Raw genomic sequence first — 17,383 nt, forward strand, 5'->3', positions numbered from 1 at the left:
CATGGATAACGAATTACAAGCGTTACTGACTTTGATGTCTTTGTTAGCAGCTGTTGTGCAAGCAAATTCTGCATTTTACAATGCTATAACTGCCTACATGCGCCGGAGGCAAACTATTATTCGAGCGATCTATGACAATTCCCGTGTGCAGCGGCGGTCCATGAAAAGAAATCTCTGGTCTTCGACATTTTCTAATCTTTGCAGAGGTAGCTAACGTTACTTGCTTCCTCATCAAATCTGAGGAATAGTCCATCCGTTTCCTGTTTACACCGGCACGCGCATACACAGTGTTGGAGAATGGTCACGTGATCCGAGTTTTCAGTCGTTTTAATGTGGACGGAGATCAATTCTAATACGCAGCTAAAACGCTGGTGTGGACGGAGATCGTTTTCGTTTTAATTCTCCGTTTTTAAACGAAAACGCAGTAGTGTGGACGGTGTCTGTGTCTCTGTCTCTGTGTCTGTGTCTCTGTGTCTGTGTCTCTGTCTCTGTGTCTCTGTGTCTGTGTCTGTGTCTGTGTCTCTGTGTCTCTGTGTCTCTGTGTCTCTGTGTCTGTGTCTCTGTGTGTCTGTGTCTGTGTCTGTCTCTGTGTCTCTGTGTCTCTGTGTCTGTGTCTGTCTCTATATCTGTGTCTGTGTGTCTGTGTCTGTGTGTCTGTGTCTCTGTGTCTGTGTCTGTGTCTCTGTGTCTCTATGTCTCTGTGTCTCTGTGTTTATGTGTCTGTGTCTCTGTGTCTCTATATCTGTGTCTGTGTCTGTGTGTCTGTGTGTCTGTGTCTCTGTCTCTGTCTCTGTGTCTCTGTATCTGTCTCTGTCTCTCTGTCTCTGTGTCTGTGTGTCTCTGTCTTTGTCTGTGTCTCTGTCTTTGTCTGTGTCTCTGTCTTTGTCTGTGTCCATGTCTCTGTGTCTGTGTCTGTGTCTGTCTCTGTGTCTGTGTCTCTGTGTCTGTCTCTGTGTCTGTCTCTGTGTGTGTGTGTGTGTGTGTGTGTGTGTGTGTGTGTGTGTGTGTGTGTGTGTGTGTGTGTGTGTGTGTGTGTGTCTGTCTGTCTGTCTCTGTCTGTGTGTGTGTGTGTGTGTGTGTGTGTGTGTGTGTGTGTGTGTGTGTGTGTGTGTGTGTGTGTGTGTGTGTGTGTGTGTGTGTGTGTGTGTGTGTGTGTGCGTGTGTGTGTCTGTGTATCTGTGTCTGTCTCTGTGTCTGTGTATCTGTGTCTGTCTCTGTGTCTGTCTCTGTGTCTGTGTATTTGTGTCTGTCTCTGTGTGTGTGTGTGTGTGTGTGTGTGTGTGTGTGTGTGTGTGTGTGTGTGTGTGTGTGTGTGTGTGTGTGTGTGTGTGTGTGTGTGTGTGTGTGTCTGTGTGTTTGTGTCTGTGTGTCTGTGTCTGTGTCTGTGTGTCTGTGTCTGTGTGTCTGTGTCTTTGTGTGTGTCTGTCTGTCTGTCTGTCTGTCTGTCTGCAGGGCTCTCAAGTCTCACGCATTGGGCGTGAGACACACGCATTTCAACCCGTTCACACGCTCACACGCCACACCTTGTATTTCTCACGCTGAGGAGTAAGGGAACTTGTCCCGCTATACAATTACAGTAATGGACGAGGCGCAGGCAAACGGAGGGAAGTTCTCTGCCGAGTTCATAGCATCTGTCTCGAGTTATATAGAGTTAAATGCTAGCTACCAGCCAATCAGAAATTAGAATTAGTTGTTTCCGGGTAAATTATGTGTTCCCGCTGCAAGCACGTTCGTTACTAGACAACACGCGCACACACGGAGTGGAAGTTGAAAGAGCACGATCTGATGAATGCGGTTTGCGGACATCTTCATTTATTTATTATTTTTTTTAGCATTTTGATTTTACGATTCCTGGACGATATCTCTTGCCTGTGATCAAAGACAGTGAGAGCTGATGTTGAGGAGTATAGCCAAATTCGTGTTAAATTATTTTTGATGCATTCAAAAACTCTCCAACTGCTTTTAAAGGGGTCATCGGATGCAAAATACACTTTTATATGGTATTTGCAAATAAATGTGTCTTTGCAGTGTGTGGACACAATCACCATGCAATGAAAAAAATCCATTCACTTTTTTTTAATCCTCAAAAAGCCAAAAAGTTGTTGCTCATTATCATTTAAAGAGACATGCACCGAAACGGGTCACTGTGAACAGAGCTGTTTTTGAAGAGGTAAAAAAGGTGTTGTTTTACACAACCATTGAGAAATTTTAACCAAAGTATGTTACAAACTTTACATGAAGACCCAAAAGAATCATACCAACTTGTGGAAAATGGGCATCCGATGACCCCTGTAAAGGCGACAGGGTCTTGACATACATGCTCAGGGCAAGTTGTTATGACACAATGTTATGTACATTGAGCACTGATGTTCATTTGGCTTGTTTGGGGTCAAATTTATTTTTATTTTTCAATAAATTTGTATTTTTTAAATATAACTATTTATTTTATTTGGAATGAATTTGTCTTTTTATCAGATTTAACAATTGTTATAATTTCCATTTGTGCGGGTCAATTATGAACAATAGGCAAAATTGAACTGCTAGCAAAAATTGAAGCGAATTTGGTTGGGTCGAGGGACCGCTGCTGCAAATATTTGGGTGGCTCCTCCCCTAAATCTCACTCTAAACTTTTGATAAAACTTGAGAGCCCTGTGTCTGTGTGTGTGTGTGTGTGTGTGTGTGTGTGTGTGTGTGTGTGTGTGTGTGTGTGTGTGTGTGTGTGTGTGTGTGTGTGTGTGTGTGTGTGTGTGTGTGTGTGTGTGTGTGTGTGTGTTGTGTGCTAACAGTAGGCTACAATCACCGCCATTTTTGAACATGGAGGAACATCACAGCTCTGAACAGCATAAATATAGAAAATGTGTTTCATGTAAACTAAAAATCTTGTCATGGAAGAGCAATAAGACGAAATGTAACTAAGAAGATATGTTCTGTATATGTGTTAAAGAAAGACATAATAGAGTATGTAAAAATGAACAAGCAACTGAGAATTTTCAGTTTACATGTAACACATTGCTGCAAATATAAATGTACTGTATACATACAAATGTTCATTTTCTTTTTGTGTACTACAGTGTTGACTTTTCCTAGTCAATTTTGACCTATTCTCTGAATTTGTTTTGAAGCATGAATGAAATGTTTTGGGTAAGTTACTACGTTTTGCAGACATGCCATAGAGTTCTGATGTTCCAGCGAAGAGTTGTGACAGTTGCTGTGAATGAAGCGATTGAGGAAAACTGTAAAAACAGCTGAGCAACTGTTACACTAATAAATAATGTAGTTAAGTCAGTAATATGCACTGCGCTGAATCTGTTGTAAATTCTTGCCTCAAACTAAATTTGTAAAGATGTCATAGATAGATAGATAGATAGATAGATAGATAGATAGATAGATAGATAGATAGATAGATAGATAGATAGATAGATAGATAGATAGATAGATAGATCCAATTTTTTACTTTCTGACACGTGTTGTGTGTTTTTAGCGAATTAACATGAGTAATCTGATTCAACCCTCAAGCAGTTTTCCTATAAAGAAAACTGCCCAAAAACCGCAAAAGTAATGGTGGTAATTTTCCTTGTAATTTAAATGTAAGATTGCGTGAGAGAGGACAATGTGTTCAGTAAGAAGTTTGATATATATAAATGAAAACATGTTCAAAATGTCCTTTATGAATCTCCAATGTAATTTATTGTAATGCACGCACGCACGCACACACACACACACACACACACACACACACACACACACACACTATTTTTTAGTGTTTTACTCATGTAGGAATTTTAAGTCAGAGTGGCTGTGATTTCTCTCTTTTCAAACCGTGGAGAGGAGCAGGAGAAAATGAGCATCTTCATCATGATTGAGAACATTAGTACAGCAGCCAGAACAGAGAATGAGAGACTTTGCTCATGACTACTGAGCTTTCTGCCTGAAGTGGAAACAGCTATGTTTCGGCTAATAGTAGGATTTATTCGATTTTCTCATGGTTACATTTTGATCATGATTAGAGAACCAACCACAAAAACTACACTGATCGCCCCTTCATGAAACCTAAACCTCCAGATTAAAAGTCAAGTCACGTCACCTTCATTTATATAGCGCTTTTTACAATACATATTGTAGCTTTAGAAGCTCTAGAAGAAAATCATTGTAGCTTAAGTAAGTTTTTAATTTATTCATTTTGTTTGTAAAAATCATGTTAAAATCATGTTATCATGTAAAAATCCAACATCATTAGTTCTGTCAGGACCACTATAGTCAAATACGATTGACAATTAGCATACAGTTTGGATTGGCGGTCTGGTTCTTTTCTGGGCGAGAACTCCCTGCGCATCCAGTCAGCCTACCATAGATACGAGCAGCAATAACCCCCCTCAGGGTTAACAGAACAGAACCAACATGAATGTATGCTGATATCATTAATTCAAGATTTTACAGTACAACATAATTCGAGAATTTATTCTGATTCAAGGGATGCCAAATCCTGACTGACGAGAGGAGGTGCTGGGGATGGAGGAGGGTAAGAGAAATGCGATAGCTGCTGATAATACTGAAGGAGCTTATATATGTATACACTGATAGGCGTCGTATTTCTATAGGCAGACGTTGATCAGCTGAAAGTCACTGATGCGAGCTTGACTAACGTGACCTGTCAGAACTGACGCTACACTTGATTTACAGTATTACAGTAACTTAGGGGCCGTTTACACAACACCGTTTTCGAATGAAAACAGAAAACTTTTAATGTGTTCTGGTCATTCATATACATGACAACAACGTTTTGGTAGCCTGAGAATGCAAACTTTGAAGCAGGTTTCAAAGTACAAGTTTTTGAAAATGGGTTTCGAAAGCGATACCGTTATAAGCGATACGCTATAAACCGTTACACCCGTGTAAACTTCAAAAACGTGAATCTGTGAGAATGGTGATGACGTGCACATTATGTGTTTAGTCTATAGGCATGCGCTGTCATGATCAATAAAGTGAGAGGAGGCAAGAGCAGGTTAGTCCACGTTTATTCTTAAATAAACAGGGACCACAGATCCACACAAAACCTGACACACAGGGGCGGACAAGTGACGCAGGGACCTTGATGGAAACCGGGCTGATGGTGGTAGATGGGTGAATTGGTGAGTTCGGATCCAGAGAGTGAAGATGCTGAACAGGGACGAGAACACGACGACAAGACAAGACGAAAACAGTGAGTATAAATAGGCACCGCGGTAGTGGTCAGTGACCACACACATAATAACAATGACACAAGACAAGAAGGACACAGTGAATTCATGAACCGTGACATGCGCGTTTGTATGCCTATGTGTGTAGCGCATAGTCTTTCTTTACACAGTGACATCGCCAATTATTTGACTGGCTTGCATAATACAGTGTTTTTAGTTGTTTTCACGGATCCGTGTGAACGGTAAACATTCCAATAACGTTTTCATCTGTACAGAGGAAAAACATTTGTCAGGGAAAATAAAAGCCTAGCATGAATCTTCTTTCAAGAAGAATATCTTTGAAGAACTGGTAAAGAAACTGCTCCATGATCTTCTCCCGTGGTCCTATGTGAATAAACCTAATACTTCCTTTTGGTTCTGTATCAGCCATAGGTGTCAGGGTTATGTCAGGGTAAGAATCACAGGATCGAATTGCAAGTAAAAGTATTTATTAATAAACTGAGTGAACAGCGAAACAGGAAAGCTGGTGAAGTCTTTGGTCAGACAGCAGAGCCTTGGCAGCGCAGGTGACTGCAGTGGGTGAAGCGTGGTCCCGGAACCCAGTAAATCCGACACGAACCAGATAATCCACTGAAGCAGAGTGAAAATGACACGGACCAGATAATCCACTGAAGCAGAGTGAAAACGACACGGACCAGATAATCCACTGAAGCAGAGTGAAAACGACACGGACCAGATAATCCACTGAAGCAGAGTGAAAACGACACGGACCAGATAATCCACTGAAGCAGAGTGAAAACGACACGGACCAGATAATCCACTGAAGCAGAGTGAAAACGACACGGACCAGATAATCCACTGAAGCAGAGTGAAAAGGCTGGCAGAGAGCTGCAGAAATCCGTGAGAACAGGAACTGAGAACGAGACTGTAAACATACATGAGACCCGAACAGGACCAGGGAAAAAACGATCTGACACTGAACATGACAAACACAGCACTACATATAGGACTCACAAACGAGGTACACCTGCGACTAATCTGATTGCTCGTCAGCACAGCTGACGCTCATGGGCAATCAGATCAGAACAGTAACACACAGAATGAGAGAGTGAACCTGTGAACCGTGACATTACCCCACCAAGTACTGGAATCCACGTCCCCTCCGCCTTGCGTCCAGAATACGGTTAACCGAATAAACTGGTTCCCCATCTACGATTCGCGGCGGTGGGGGAACCGGGACTGGCGGATTAATAGGAGAACGAAAAAAGGGCTTGATCCTTGAAACATGGAAAACGGGATGAATTCCTCCGGTACCGGAGGAAATTTGAGGCGGACCGTCACTGGACTAAGGATCTTGGTGATGGTAAACGGGCCAATAAATTTAGGAGCAAGTTTTCTACAAGCGGAGCGGAGAGGAATATCAGTAGATGAAAGCCACACTTTTTGACCAGCGACATAGACAGGAGGCTTCGACCTGTGGTGATCGGCCTGGGCCTTGGTGCGCAAACCCACCTGGAGAAGGGTCTCCCTGGCCGTTCTCCAGATGTGTCTGCACCTCTGGACGAATTCGTGAGCGGAGGGAACCGCGACTTCGGATTCCAGACTAGGAAAGATTGGTGGCTGGTACCCTAAACTACTCTCAAACGGAGACAGGCCCGAGGACGACACTGGTAATGAGTTATGCGCGTACTCAACCCATGAGATGTGCTGACTCCAAGAGGACGGATTCTGTGAAGCTAAACATCGCAACCCCCGTTCTAAATCTTGGTTGGCCCTCTCCGTCTGTCTGTTGCTCTGGGGATGGAACCCAGAGGAAAGACTGACATTCGCCCCCAGCAACCGGCAAAACTCTCTCCAAAATTTGGATTATAAACTGGGGACCTCTATCAGAGACCACGTCCGTCGGGAGGCCATGAATCCGAAAAACGTGGTCTATGACAGCCACCGCTGTCTCTCTGGGTGATGGTAATTTGGGCAGAGGGATGAAATGAGTTGCCTTCGAGAACCTATCCACCACGGTTAAAACCACCGTGTTACCCTGTGAGGCAGGGAGGCCTGTGACGAAATCTAGCGCAATGTGTGACCAGTGTCTCGAAGGCACTGACAACGGTTGAAGGAGCCCAGCCGGAGGACGAGTGGAGGTCTTACAGCTAGCACAGACGGAGCAGGTCAATACAAAACGACGAGTGTCGCGAGCCATGGTCTGCCACCAGAACCGTTGTTTAATGAGAAAGATGGTACGATTAACTCCCGGATGACAAGCTAGCTCGGAACAATGACCCCACTGGATAACGTTGGACCGCAATCTCTCTGGCACAAACAATCGACCTGGTGGGCATCCGGGCGGAGGCACTACCCCATGTAAGGCAGTAGACATGTAACAATAGAACGTCCGAGACAAAAATGGATGTGGCGAGCAGGACGAGGCCGAGGGAGAACATATGTTTTTGTTTATTTCTTTATCCTGCGGTGAAAGATAAACTGAGATGGTGAATTATGCAGTTCCCCATGTGCCAGTGGACAAAACATCTGAAGCACACTGGCAAGTTTATCACCAGCCGGTCCAAAACCACAGTCTTAGGTATTTCATGATGAGGAGTGCAGAGAACTGGGCAGCAAACAGGCTGAAAACAGTATGTATCTCTGGAACTAATTCATCTAGATGTGCTTATAATCATTACAATCCCAATTTAGTCAGAGCTTGGGTCAATATATTAATCTAATTCAGGACATTTAAGATCTTATAATAAGGGTTTATATTTGGTACTTTTAAGCGTTTTATGCTTTCATACTTCTGAGCCTCTTTGAAATTCTTTTGCAAAATGATTTTATAGCTTCAGTTGGTTAAGAGCCTTCTATCTTTGTTGGTTAAGCAAACAAACCTTACAGCATTTAAAAGTCATGTTTTAAAAACTTGACACTGCTTACAACTGGTATTAAGATCCGTTGCAGTTAGACTGAACCGGAGAGCACTAGGTTTAAACTGGACCCGACCACTGAAACCAGATACAGAGGGACTGTTTAATGGGTTTACAAGCATGATTGTAAACCAAACCAGCGAAGGTCAAATCTTGTCCTGCAGTTGATTTCATTGGTCAAGTCACCTGTCAAGAAAAGTTCAGTTCTCAGATTCAGTTCAGAGTTCAGAAAAATCATTATTGGATCATATTGTGAGAGCCAGTAATACTATCTATCAGTATCTACTAACACTATAGTAAGGTTAGGGGTTAGTAGGTGTCTTTGTTTCAGTGTTGTAGGCAGTCAGCGCTGTGACTGACATGACCAGTGAAATCTTTAGAATTGGTTGCAAGGAGAGTTTTGTGCTTAAATGGCTTGGGAAACAAATCCATGTTGTTATGAAGTGGGAGGCTGGTAGTGTAAGTGAATAACCCTAATGTAGGTTTAAATGGATAAACAAAGACATAAATTACACTCACTGAGTGACATGTGGTGCCTGCAAAAAGCTTGTTATAATCGCACCGAAGGAACCTTTTCATAGTTCCTAGAACCATTGGCGGAAATACACGGATTTTGGAGTGTTTGTTCACACCGCAGGAACTAGGAACGATCTTAGCTCTAGGAACTTCTTTTGAAGGAACTAAATTAGCTCCTTCTTCAGACTCGATCTAAACCAGCACTATAGGAACTACCAGTGACGTTAGTGTTCGCTGATTGGTCAAACACCAGCCGCCACCTTTAAAAAAAAGCTGTGCAAACACACATTATTATAGCCTATATATTTACTCCACAAACTAACTCTACGAAGATGTAAGACAGTGATAGATGGACCTCTTAACCTTTACGCTGAGGAGAAAATCCAACGCGACTTTGAGGGGACCAAGAGAAACATGATTATGTATTTCTGCTCAACAAGCGACATATTGGACATCAACCACACGGCATACGCTAATACCTTTTCATATACTGTCTACTTTCTTTGTATAACCGTTCTATCTAATAACGTATTAGACTGGACTGTTAGATAGATCATAAACTAATGGAGAATGAAAACGCTGTGTGCTCATTCTCTGGCATTCTCAGTAACACTTTATTTTGATGCTCTCAACAGATATTCTACTGACTATAAGTAACTCTGCAAGTAAAATGTCAACTTATTCTACTAACCGAATCCGAATCTAACAGTCTATTAATACTCTAATGAGAGTTAGTTGACATGTAGTTGCAAAGTTCTTTATAGTTAATAAGTCTAAAGGGGACTATTGAAAATGTGTAACCTACACTTGAATGACTTGAATGGACAAGGTCATGTTAAATGGCTTGCAAAGCAATCTACAAATAAAGAACATAAGGCGGGAAATTGCAATTTTGATCATAATCAGTGTGTTTTTGTACCTCGCAGCAAATTTTGAATCCCCCATTTTTATGTGCTTCCTCATGACTTGTCCCATATTGATTACGCAATTGAGTGGCACATAGTGGTCACATGCGTGTTTGCCTACATGGTTTCAGAAATCTGATCACAAAACCTTTTGCACCACGTTGGGGCCTAAAGAGACCAGGTGGGATTTGTCTTAGTCAAGGTGCAGTCTTACTATGACGAAGCCATTCAGGAATATCATTCCATTCCTTAAACACATGCCTTCTAATTGAATCAGTCATGGATTAACCCTCAGGCAAAGAGAGGGTCGAATACGTCACCTTGTTCACTTTTGAGTGGAATGGCTACCTTGCCTATCATATTTAATTCCTTGTAGATATAGTCAAAAAAGAGTCCCCATCTATTTTTGGCAATTGACAAATCCTGGTTACCATAGTCACTCGTCATTTCTGTGGGGAAATGAAGAAAAAAATCCAACAGATTTGACTATTTTTCCAAGAAAAAACTATTTTTCTTTGAGCAACAAATAAAATTAAATAAATGAAGCTAAAAAAGACAGACTGTGACATACTTTATTTTCCATATTTAAAGAAATTAGGTTAATAAAGATCAACAAAATTGACTTTAAATGAAATACAGTAAGAACAGCCTAAATCGCTGGCAATGTTCAACTCAGTCCGATGCAGTTCATATGGTCTGGGGAAAAACAATCCTATCAAACAATCAATGACATTTATTTTACTTGTTCTGAAATGCAGAAGTTCAGATGGTCAAAGGTTGACTGCTTTAGGAGAAATACGGATGAACAGCTGTGAAGAAAGGTAAGTGAGATGGGCTAGCGAGTAATGTATGACTAAAGCTGTGATGAGTTATTAGCATGACGTGGTCATGTGATACGTTGTCTTCCTGTTCGGCTTTTGAAAAAAAGGTATGGTTAAACCAGCTGTTGGGTAAGATCCTCCTCAAGTCAAAGGAGAACTTCAAGAGTTGATTTCATTCAATCCTGATTTATTTGTATTTAACATCGATTTAAAGAAAAAATGACTGGTATATAAATTGGATTCTAAAAAATGGCACCTCAAAGAAGTTAATATTAGAGGTGGGCATAGATTAATTTTTTTAATCTAGATTAATCTCACTGGAATCTTGGAATTAATCTAGATTAATCTAGATTAAAATGGCTCATTTGAATTCTGCCGAAGGCATTCAGAATATGTACCCAAATAATAACTAAAAGTAAGTCTTTGAGAATAGGTCGCCTCGCGTAGGGATGTGAATTTCTGCCAAAAATGCCATTCGACAATAGAGGAGCAAAAGTCGAATATCGTTCAAAGAAAATTATAAAATAAAATAAATAAATAAAACGCACAATTACAATGACAGAAAGGGAGGCCAATTTCATCTTTAGCGATTTGTCATCAAACAAACTGTTTATTAATTGAACAAGTAACATGTTTTCGTCGTTTTTTTTTTAAACATAGTAATTTAGGCTAATTGGAAGAAGAATCAAACAATAAGCATATAGCTACAGTCCGTTTTTGCATCGCCAAACCAGATGCTCGTTAGATCAAAAAATAATGTCATATGTCATAATGATTTTATGTGAACCTCCTCCTTTTTATGTGAAGCCTCCTTCTTTTTAAACAAATTAGTTTCAAGCAATATGTAAACTATTCGTGTGACTATGCCCCTGCGCAATACACACACATTACCGCGGGATGGCGGGTGTTCATTTCATAAACTCTACACAATGGTAGCTTATTTATTTTGTAGCCTATAAATTAATGTATATGTCCAACGGATAATGTCATACTTTTTAGTCGTGCTATCGTGGCGTAATAATCTGTTTGGTTGTAAAATGTATTACCTGAATGAAATGAAATCGAATGTATCGTCCTGTGGAATCATTCATTCACAGACAGCTTACGAAGATGTTCAACTAAAGATCTTCATCGCTGGCAAAAAATATAATGCATTTGCAGATTTGCTTTCACTAGACTAAACTGTAGCTCTTGATGTTCTTAAATCTTCCTGTTACGACTCCGTGTCGAGTGTGATTGAACGCGCTTCAGACGATTCGGTGCGTGAGGAACTGAACAGAACTGATTCGCGAACCGATTTAGACAGATCTGCCAACTTGTTTGATGAAGTCTTTGAACAGAATCGAACCAAAAGAGTGATTCATTTGTAAATTGAACATCGCTCATGCCCATAAAATACAGCGCGCTTGGAATAAACTCATTTAACAACATGTAAAGTAACGAGAGGAACGATCGCCCAACGTAAAATGTAAAAGTATACACCTGTGTCCCTGACAGGAAAATACCCTGCTGCGCAATTTGCGCGAAAATATAACGATATTCGAAAAAGCTATTTTATTGTTCCCAACCCAACTTTGAGAACAGATTAACGGCGATATTTTTTTTTTATCGCCCGATAAGATTCTCACGTTAACGCAGCACGATAACGCCGATAACGGCCCACCACTAGTTAATAGTAGGCCAGCTTTGTTTATGTAAATGATTTAATGACAAAAATAGGTAATCTACTGACTTCCTCAGAATTTTCATCCGCACGTCGCTTTGATCCGATTTCTGCACTTTGCTTTATGATGAACCTGTTATGATGAACCTATGGGTCGTGGCTAAGAGGGGGAAATTGCTCTCAGATGTCGCAGGGTTAAAAGGCAGACGAGAAATTATGACATGATAATCTAACATCTCCAGCAGAATCTTCAGACGGGCTTTAGACTAGATTAAGGTGGGAAATAAGCAGACCTGCAGGCTGATTTTTTTTTTTTCTTTAGCTGAATGCATTTTTATGATTAAGTTATTTTATTAATGCATTAGTCTGTTGTATATATAAACAAGCTCTACATCATTGGGATACACCCAGCTTAACCCTAGAATACATTAACCAAAAAACCTACACAAATGTATAAAAGGGGTCAAAATTACCCATAATGGAAATAAATGGTTTTCTTTTGAAATAAAATTAAGTAAACAATTAATGAAATAATTAAAATAATAGATGATACACAAGTGTTCTGATATATCAAACATGTTTGTTTGTCCAATTTCCTTATATATGCATTACAAAAGATGAAATGTATTGTTTTTAAAATGCAGTTCTTAACTAACTTTAAACTACTTTAGATCTACAGTAGAGTATATTCTAGTGTGAACTCTCCACATTTCTCATAAACCATGTGAAAATTATCTTTTAAGAGAGACAGAATATTTCACATATGATTTGCCGCATTCTAGCCATATCTTTTGGGCAGAGTTTGCTCCTATTCCTCTGTCAAGCATGAATGTGTGTAGTCCCAGACAACATTTCCATGTGTGTTTTTGATGGTCTGTCACTTGGGCCCTCCATGGGCAACCCAAATGAGGCCCCGAGAAATTTGTCCATCGGCCCCACATGGACCTCATGGATGTTAGACCAGAGGGGTCAAGATGTGTCAATAGTGGGCTCTAAGTGGGGCCCATTTAGATGTTCATTATGGGCTTACATGGGTCCCACATGCTAATAATGGGGCCAAGGTGGGCTATACACAAAAACCTGTGGGTGATCACACTGGTCCCACAATTTTTTTTACATTTAAAAATATATTCATGTTTTTAATAGATTTTTTTCATTAATAAATGTTTTTAATTCATTTATTTATTTTCAGCAATAATAACCCCATACTGCAGAATCAAGGTTTAAATGTAAACATATTTAATTTCATTACTGAATATTGATAAATATTCTTCTCACAAAATGGTTTCACCAGTTATTTGTTTGAGCTTTGTATATTTTGTACTCAGGTCATTACCCTAGCAACATTTTACTGTCAAACGTGAGTCTCTTGTGCATTACTCATGAGGAGTGTGTGTGTGTGGTGAGTGTCAGAGGCTGATAATGGAGTTACTTCTCTTCTCTTCTGTTCTCTTCTGTCTGTGAAGACCGAGACAGCTCATAGTCTCTGAAGGTATCACTACAACTGATTAAGGGTAAAATAACCTCTTATTGGACGTTATTATGAAGTTGCAGTGTAATGCAGATTTCAAATAAATTTGGTTTATGTGTGTGTGTCTCACTGAACCCATGGTTCTTCTTATTGTCATCATAGCAATCTCAAAAATCCGAGTGCAAATCGTTGCCATTTTAGCAGAAGTTTGTAAAGGTAGAGTGACCTACTGTTGATCCTGAGACAGGTTAAAGGATTAGTACCCCTCCAAAATGAGAATGCTTCATTATTTATTTATACTTATGCCCTGCAAAATCTGTATTACTTTCATTGTTCCATTGAACATAAAAGGTGATCTTTCAGGTGAATACCTAGCTCCTCTTTTCCATAAGGAAAGGTGATAAGGACTGTCAAACTCAACAACAAAAAAGCATCAAAACAGTTACTCAGCAAACAATTACATGACCTAAGAAGATTTTGCCAACATTCTCATTAGGTTATGAAAACATTATCTGAAATTTCACTAAACATTTAAAACCTCCAGTTTTTTAAATGTTTTAAAAACTTGATTTTTTGTTTATACAAACGTTAAGGGAACATCCATTATATATTTTTTAGAAAAATAAAATTATACATTTAAGCACTGACTAATAATTAGGAACATGCACTTACTATAAGGTTTGGGTTTGGTTTGGTTTAGGATTAGTTGCATGTATTATGCACGAATTACTGTTATTACTACACGCAACATGTGTAACAAGGACACTGTAAAATAACATTGCCATAATTTTGTTCTGCTAACATTTTGAAAACATTATTAATGACCAGATAACTTTGAATGAACATAATCTTACTGGAAGACAGTTTGTTAATAACTTTTAGAAAACCTTGCCAGAACGTTCTGAGAATGTTCACTGTTAGCTGGGCACTTGTCTATTCTATTCTATTCTATTCTATTCTATTCTATTCTATTCTATTCTATTCTATTCTATTCTACCCTGTCTTCTGAAGTAAGATGACTTTGTAACACCAGAAGACTTGGAATAACGTACACTGGTGATTTTCACTGGCCATCAAGAATCACATGGACTCATATCTATGAGTGTTTTTGTTATTGTGGAGTTTGACAGCCCCAGTCCCCATTAGAAATAAAGAATTGTACCACCAATGCCTTTTGTAACCACCAATTGTAACACCAATGCCAATGTCTAGGTCTTAGATTTTAAAAATTAAATTGTTTCTGCAGAATCCTTGCTGCTTATCCAGACGTCAGTATTAGTTATCATCTGCTGAGTGGTGCAAAGCCCAAATATCAAGATGTGTTAACATTGGCGACCGAGACCAGGATTCAATCACTTTATGGTCAATTATGCATGTAATGTAAGTTAAATTCAGCGTGAATGTAAATAAATAAAACCGGACTGGCCACACAAGCAGTCATTGATTAAAACCTTGCACAAAGACGCAGTTAAAATCATATTGAGCCACAATCTAAACCACCATCTAAACAGCAAAACTATGTGATATTTACCCTCTTTTTTACATTCTTAACTCTCGCTTTTACATTTTTGTGTAAGTCTGACAACATGCCCTGTGCAGTTTTATACCGTATGCCTTATTCTGGCAGGCAGCAGGGCCTCAAAGTGCCTGTTTTTTCAAGATTAATTTCCCTGTGGGATCAATGTGGAATGAGGATTTTAATCCCATGCTGTGCATTCCCATGATATGCAAGTCCATCGGCTGTCCATGGTGACTTGTGTACTTTCTGCTGACTGAGAGGAAGTAAAAAGCATAGTAGTTGAAACTGAGAATTTAGATAGAAATCCACGTGGTTCCTAGTGTTTAACATTTTTCCATTTTGCTTAATGACAGCAGAATAAACATGAGCTGACATGAACCAAACCAGATGATCATGTTCTCCGGCATAATTTGAGAAGGAAGCAAGAAAATGTCTGTACAAATGAGATGCCAAATTAACTTTAAAGGGTAACTAAACACTAAAACAACTTTTTTTAGTTAATGATCTGTTAGAATGGAGCTTCATAAATGCAGTTCATTGATTCCAGTAAATTTTTTGACATTTGGGTTTAAAGTGTTTTAATTCTACAATATATGGTGTAAAAACGTCTGAGTGCTGCCCTCTTCAGGTTGAACGGTGGCTACTGCAGTTGTATTTTCCTATTGGATGTTTGCGGTGGTTCGTGACGCAGCGGTTGTTGGTGACGTAGGCAGGTTCCATACCATAGACATAATAAATACATAGACACCCTATTGGCTGCTGGAGCGTACGTCAACGGCGCCGCCATTTTGCGGAGGACAACTTTCTCATACTTCTCATAGCGAGAATTGATAAAAATGCCTGTTTCGTGTACTGCTTTGGCCTGGACAAATCGCCGTACCATTGAAAACAGGTCTCGAGGAATTATCTTTCACAAGCAAGACTGAACATTTTTTTCTGGTTGTATTTGGTCATGATATAATTAGTAATAGTAACGTCCAGAGGAGAAAAGCCGCGAAATTTAAAAATACTACTGTTATTGTGTCACGAAATGTAGTTTTAATAGTATTTCAGTCGACAATGTAGTTGTTTAAAGCTCAAATATGTGGTTTATTTATAAAGATAGCGCCTATTTATTTGATCTGACGGTCTCGGAGTTGAGATCCAGGGATCAGCGCGCGCTCAGCGCTCTCATGTACCCCGCCTGGAACAGCCTTTCCTCGGCTAGAGCTTCTGACGTTTGCCGCTGGCTCTGATGTCTCTAGTCGAATTAATTATATCTTCACAATTCTTATCCAAGAATAAAAAGCCAGATAGCCTACATGACAAGCCAGAGCTTTGACAATTCCTTATTTAAAAAAATGTTTTATAAATCTGTCTAACTATCGAGATTTTAAATAAATAGAGATGGAACTTTTTGTACACCACGTATACGTTTATCAAATTAAAATCAAAAATTACATTTATCAACTGATTTCAGTAGATAAATGTAATTTTCTTTTTTGTTTTTATCCAGAAAACCGCAGCTCACCGTTTACTTGCATTTGTTTACGGTGCAGTCTTGCCCTCCGCAAAATGGCGGACGCGTTGACGTATCGCAGCAACGTTCCAAAGCGGCCAATAGGGCGTCTATGTATTTATTATGTCTATGTTCCATACAGAGAGATGCGTCTCAGGTGCACAAACCCCCCCCCCCCCCCCCCCCCTCCGCTTGACTCTGCCCACTTTTCCAGTATTTTTCAAATATTGCCAGTGGGTGGAGTCAGTCTCTAGAGCAGGGGTTTAGTTACCCTTTAAGCTCTACTGTAGCTGTCGGTGAAAGCAAATTACTATATTTTATCATTAATATTTTTTATCAAGATTTGTTGAATTGTTTGACCCTTTTTTAACTTTTTTTTAAAACAGTTTATTTTATTTTATTGGACTGATCATGAGACTTGTTCTTCCAACACACAGTAGACAAGGAACAAATTAAGTTAAGTCATCTTGAAACTTGTTGACAAGTCTTCATAAATACCTGAAGGGCTGATGGCAGAATCTGCACATGCCAGGGATGGACCGCAAACCTAAAAAAAATAAATTAAATAAAACGTCAGAGAAGAAGTCTGAACAAATTGTCTTGTCCAGGTCCCACACTGTTTATATGCATGATGGAAATAAAAAGTAAAATTAAAAAAGTAAATTAATCTGGCTCTGCAGTTTCGGGTTGACCTGTTTCAGTTCACAATCACAATATGCTATCTAAGACACCATGGTTTTCATATAGCCATTCATCTTTGCGTCTTTGCATCATTATAGCATCACAGACAACGATCATGAGAGAACCTGAAAAGGAGAATACTAGATAACATTAATAGTATTTCTAAAATTCTTTGTAAAGTCTTTGTAAAAGTCTGCGATGCTGATATTTAAGC

Source organism: Siphateles boraxobius, unplaced genomic scaffold (genome assembly GCF_051911475.1).
Source record: "Siphateles boraxobius isolate OS27281-9 unplaced genomic scaffold, OSU_SipBor_1 5, whole genome shotgun sequence".
NCBI classification, from domain to species: domain Eukaryota; kingdom Metazoa; phylum Chordata; class Actinopteri; order Cypriniformes; family Leuciscidae; genus Siphateles; species Siphateles boraxobius.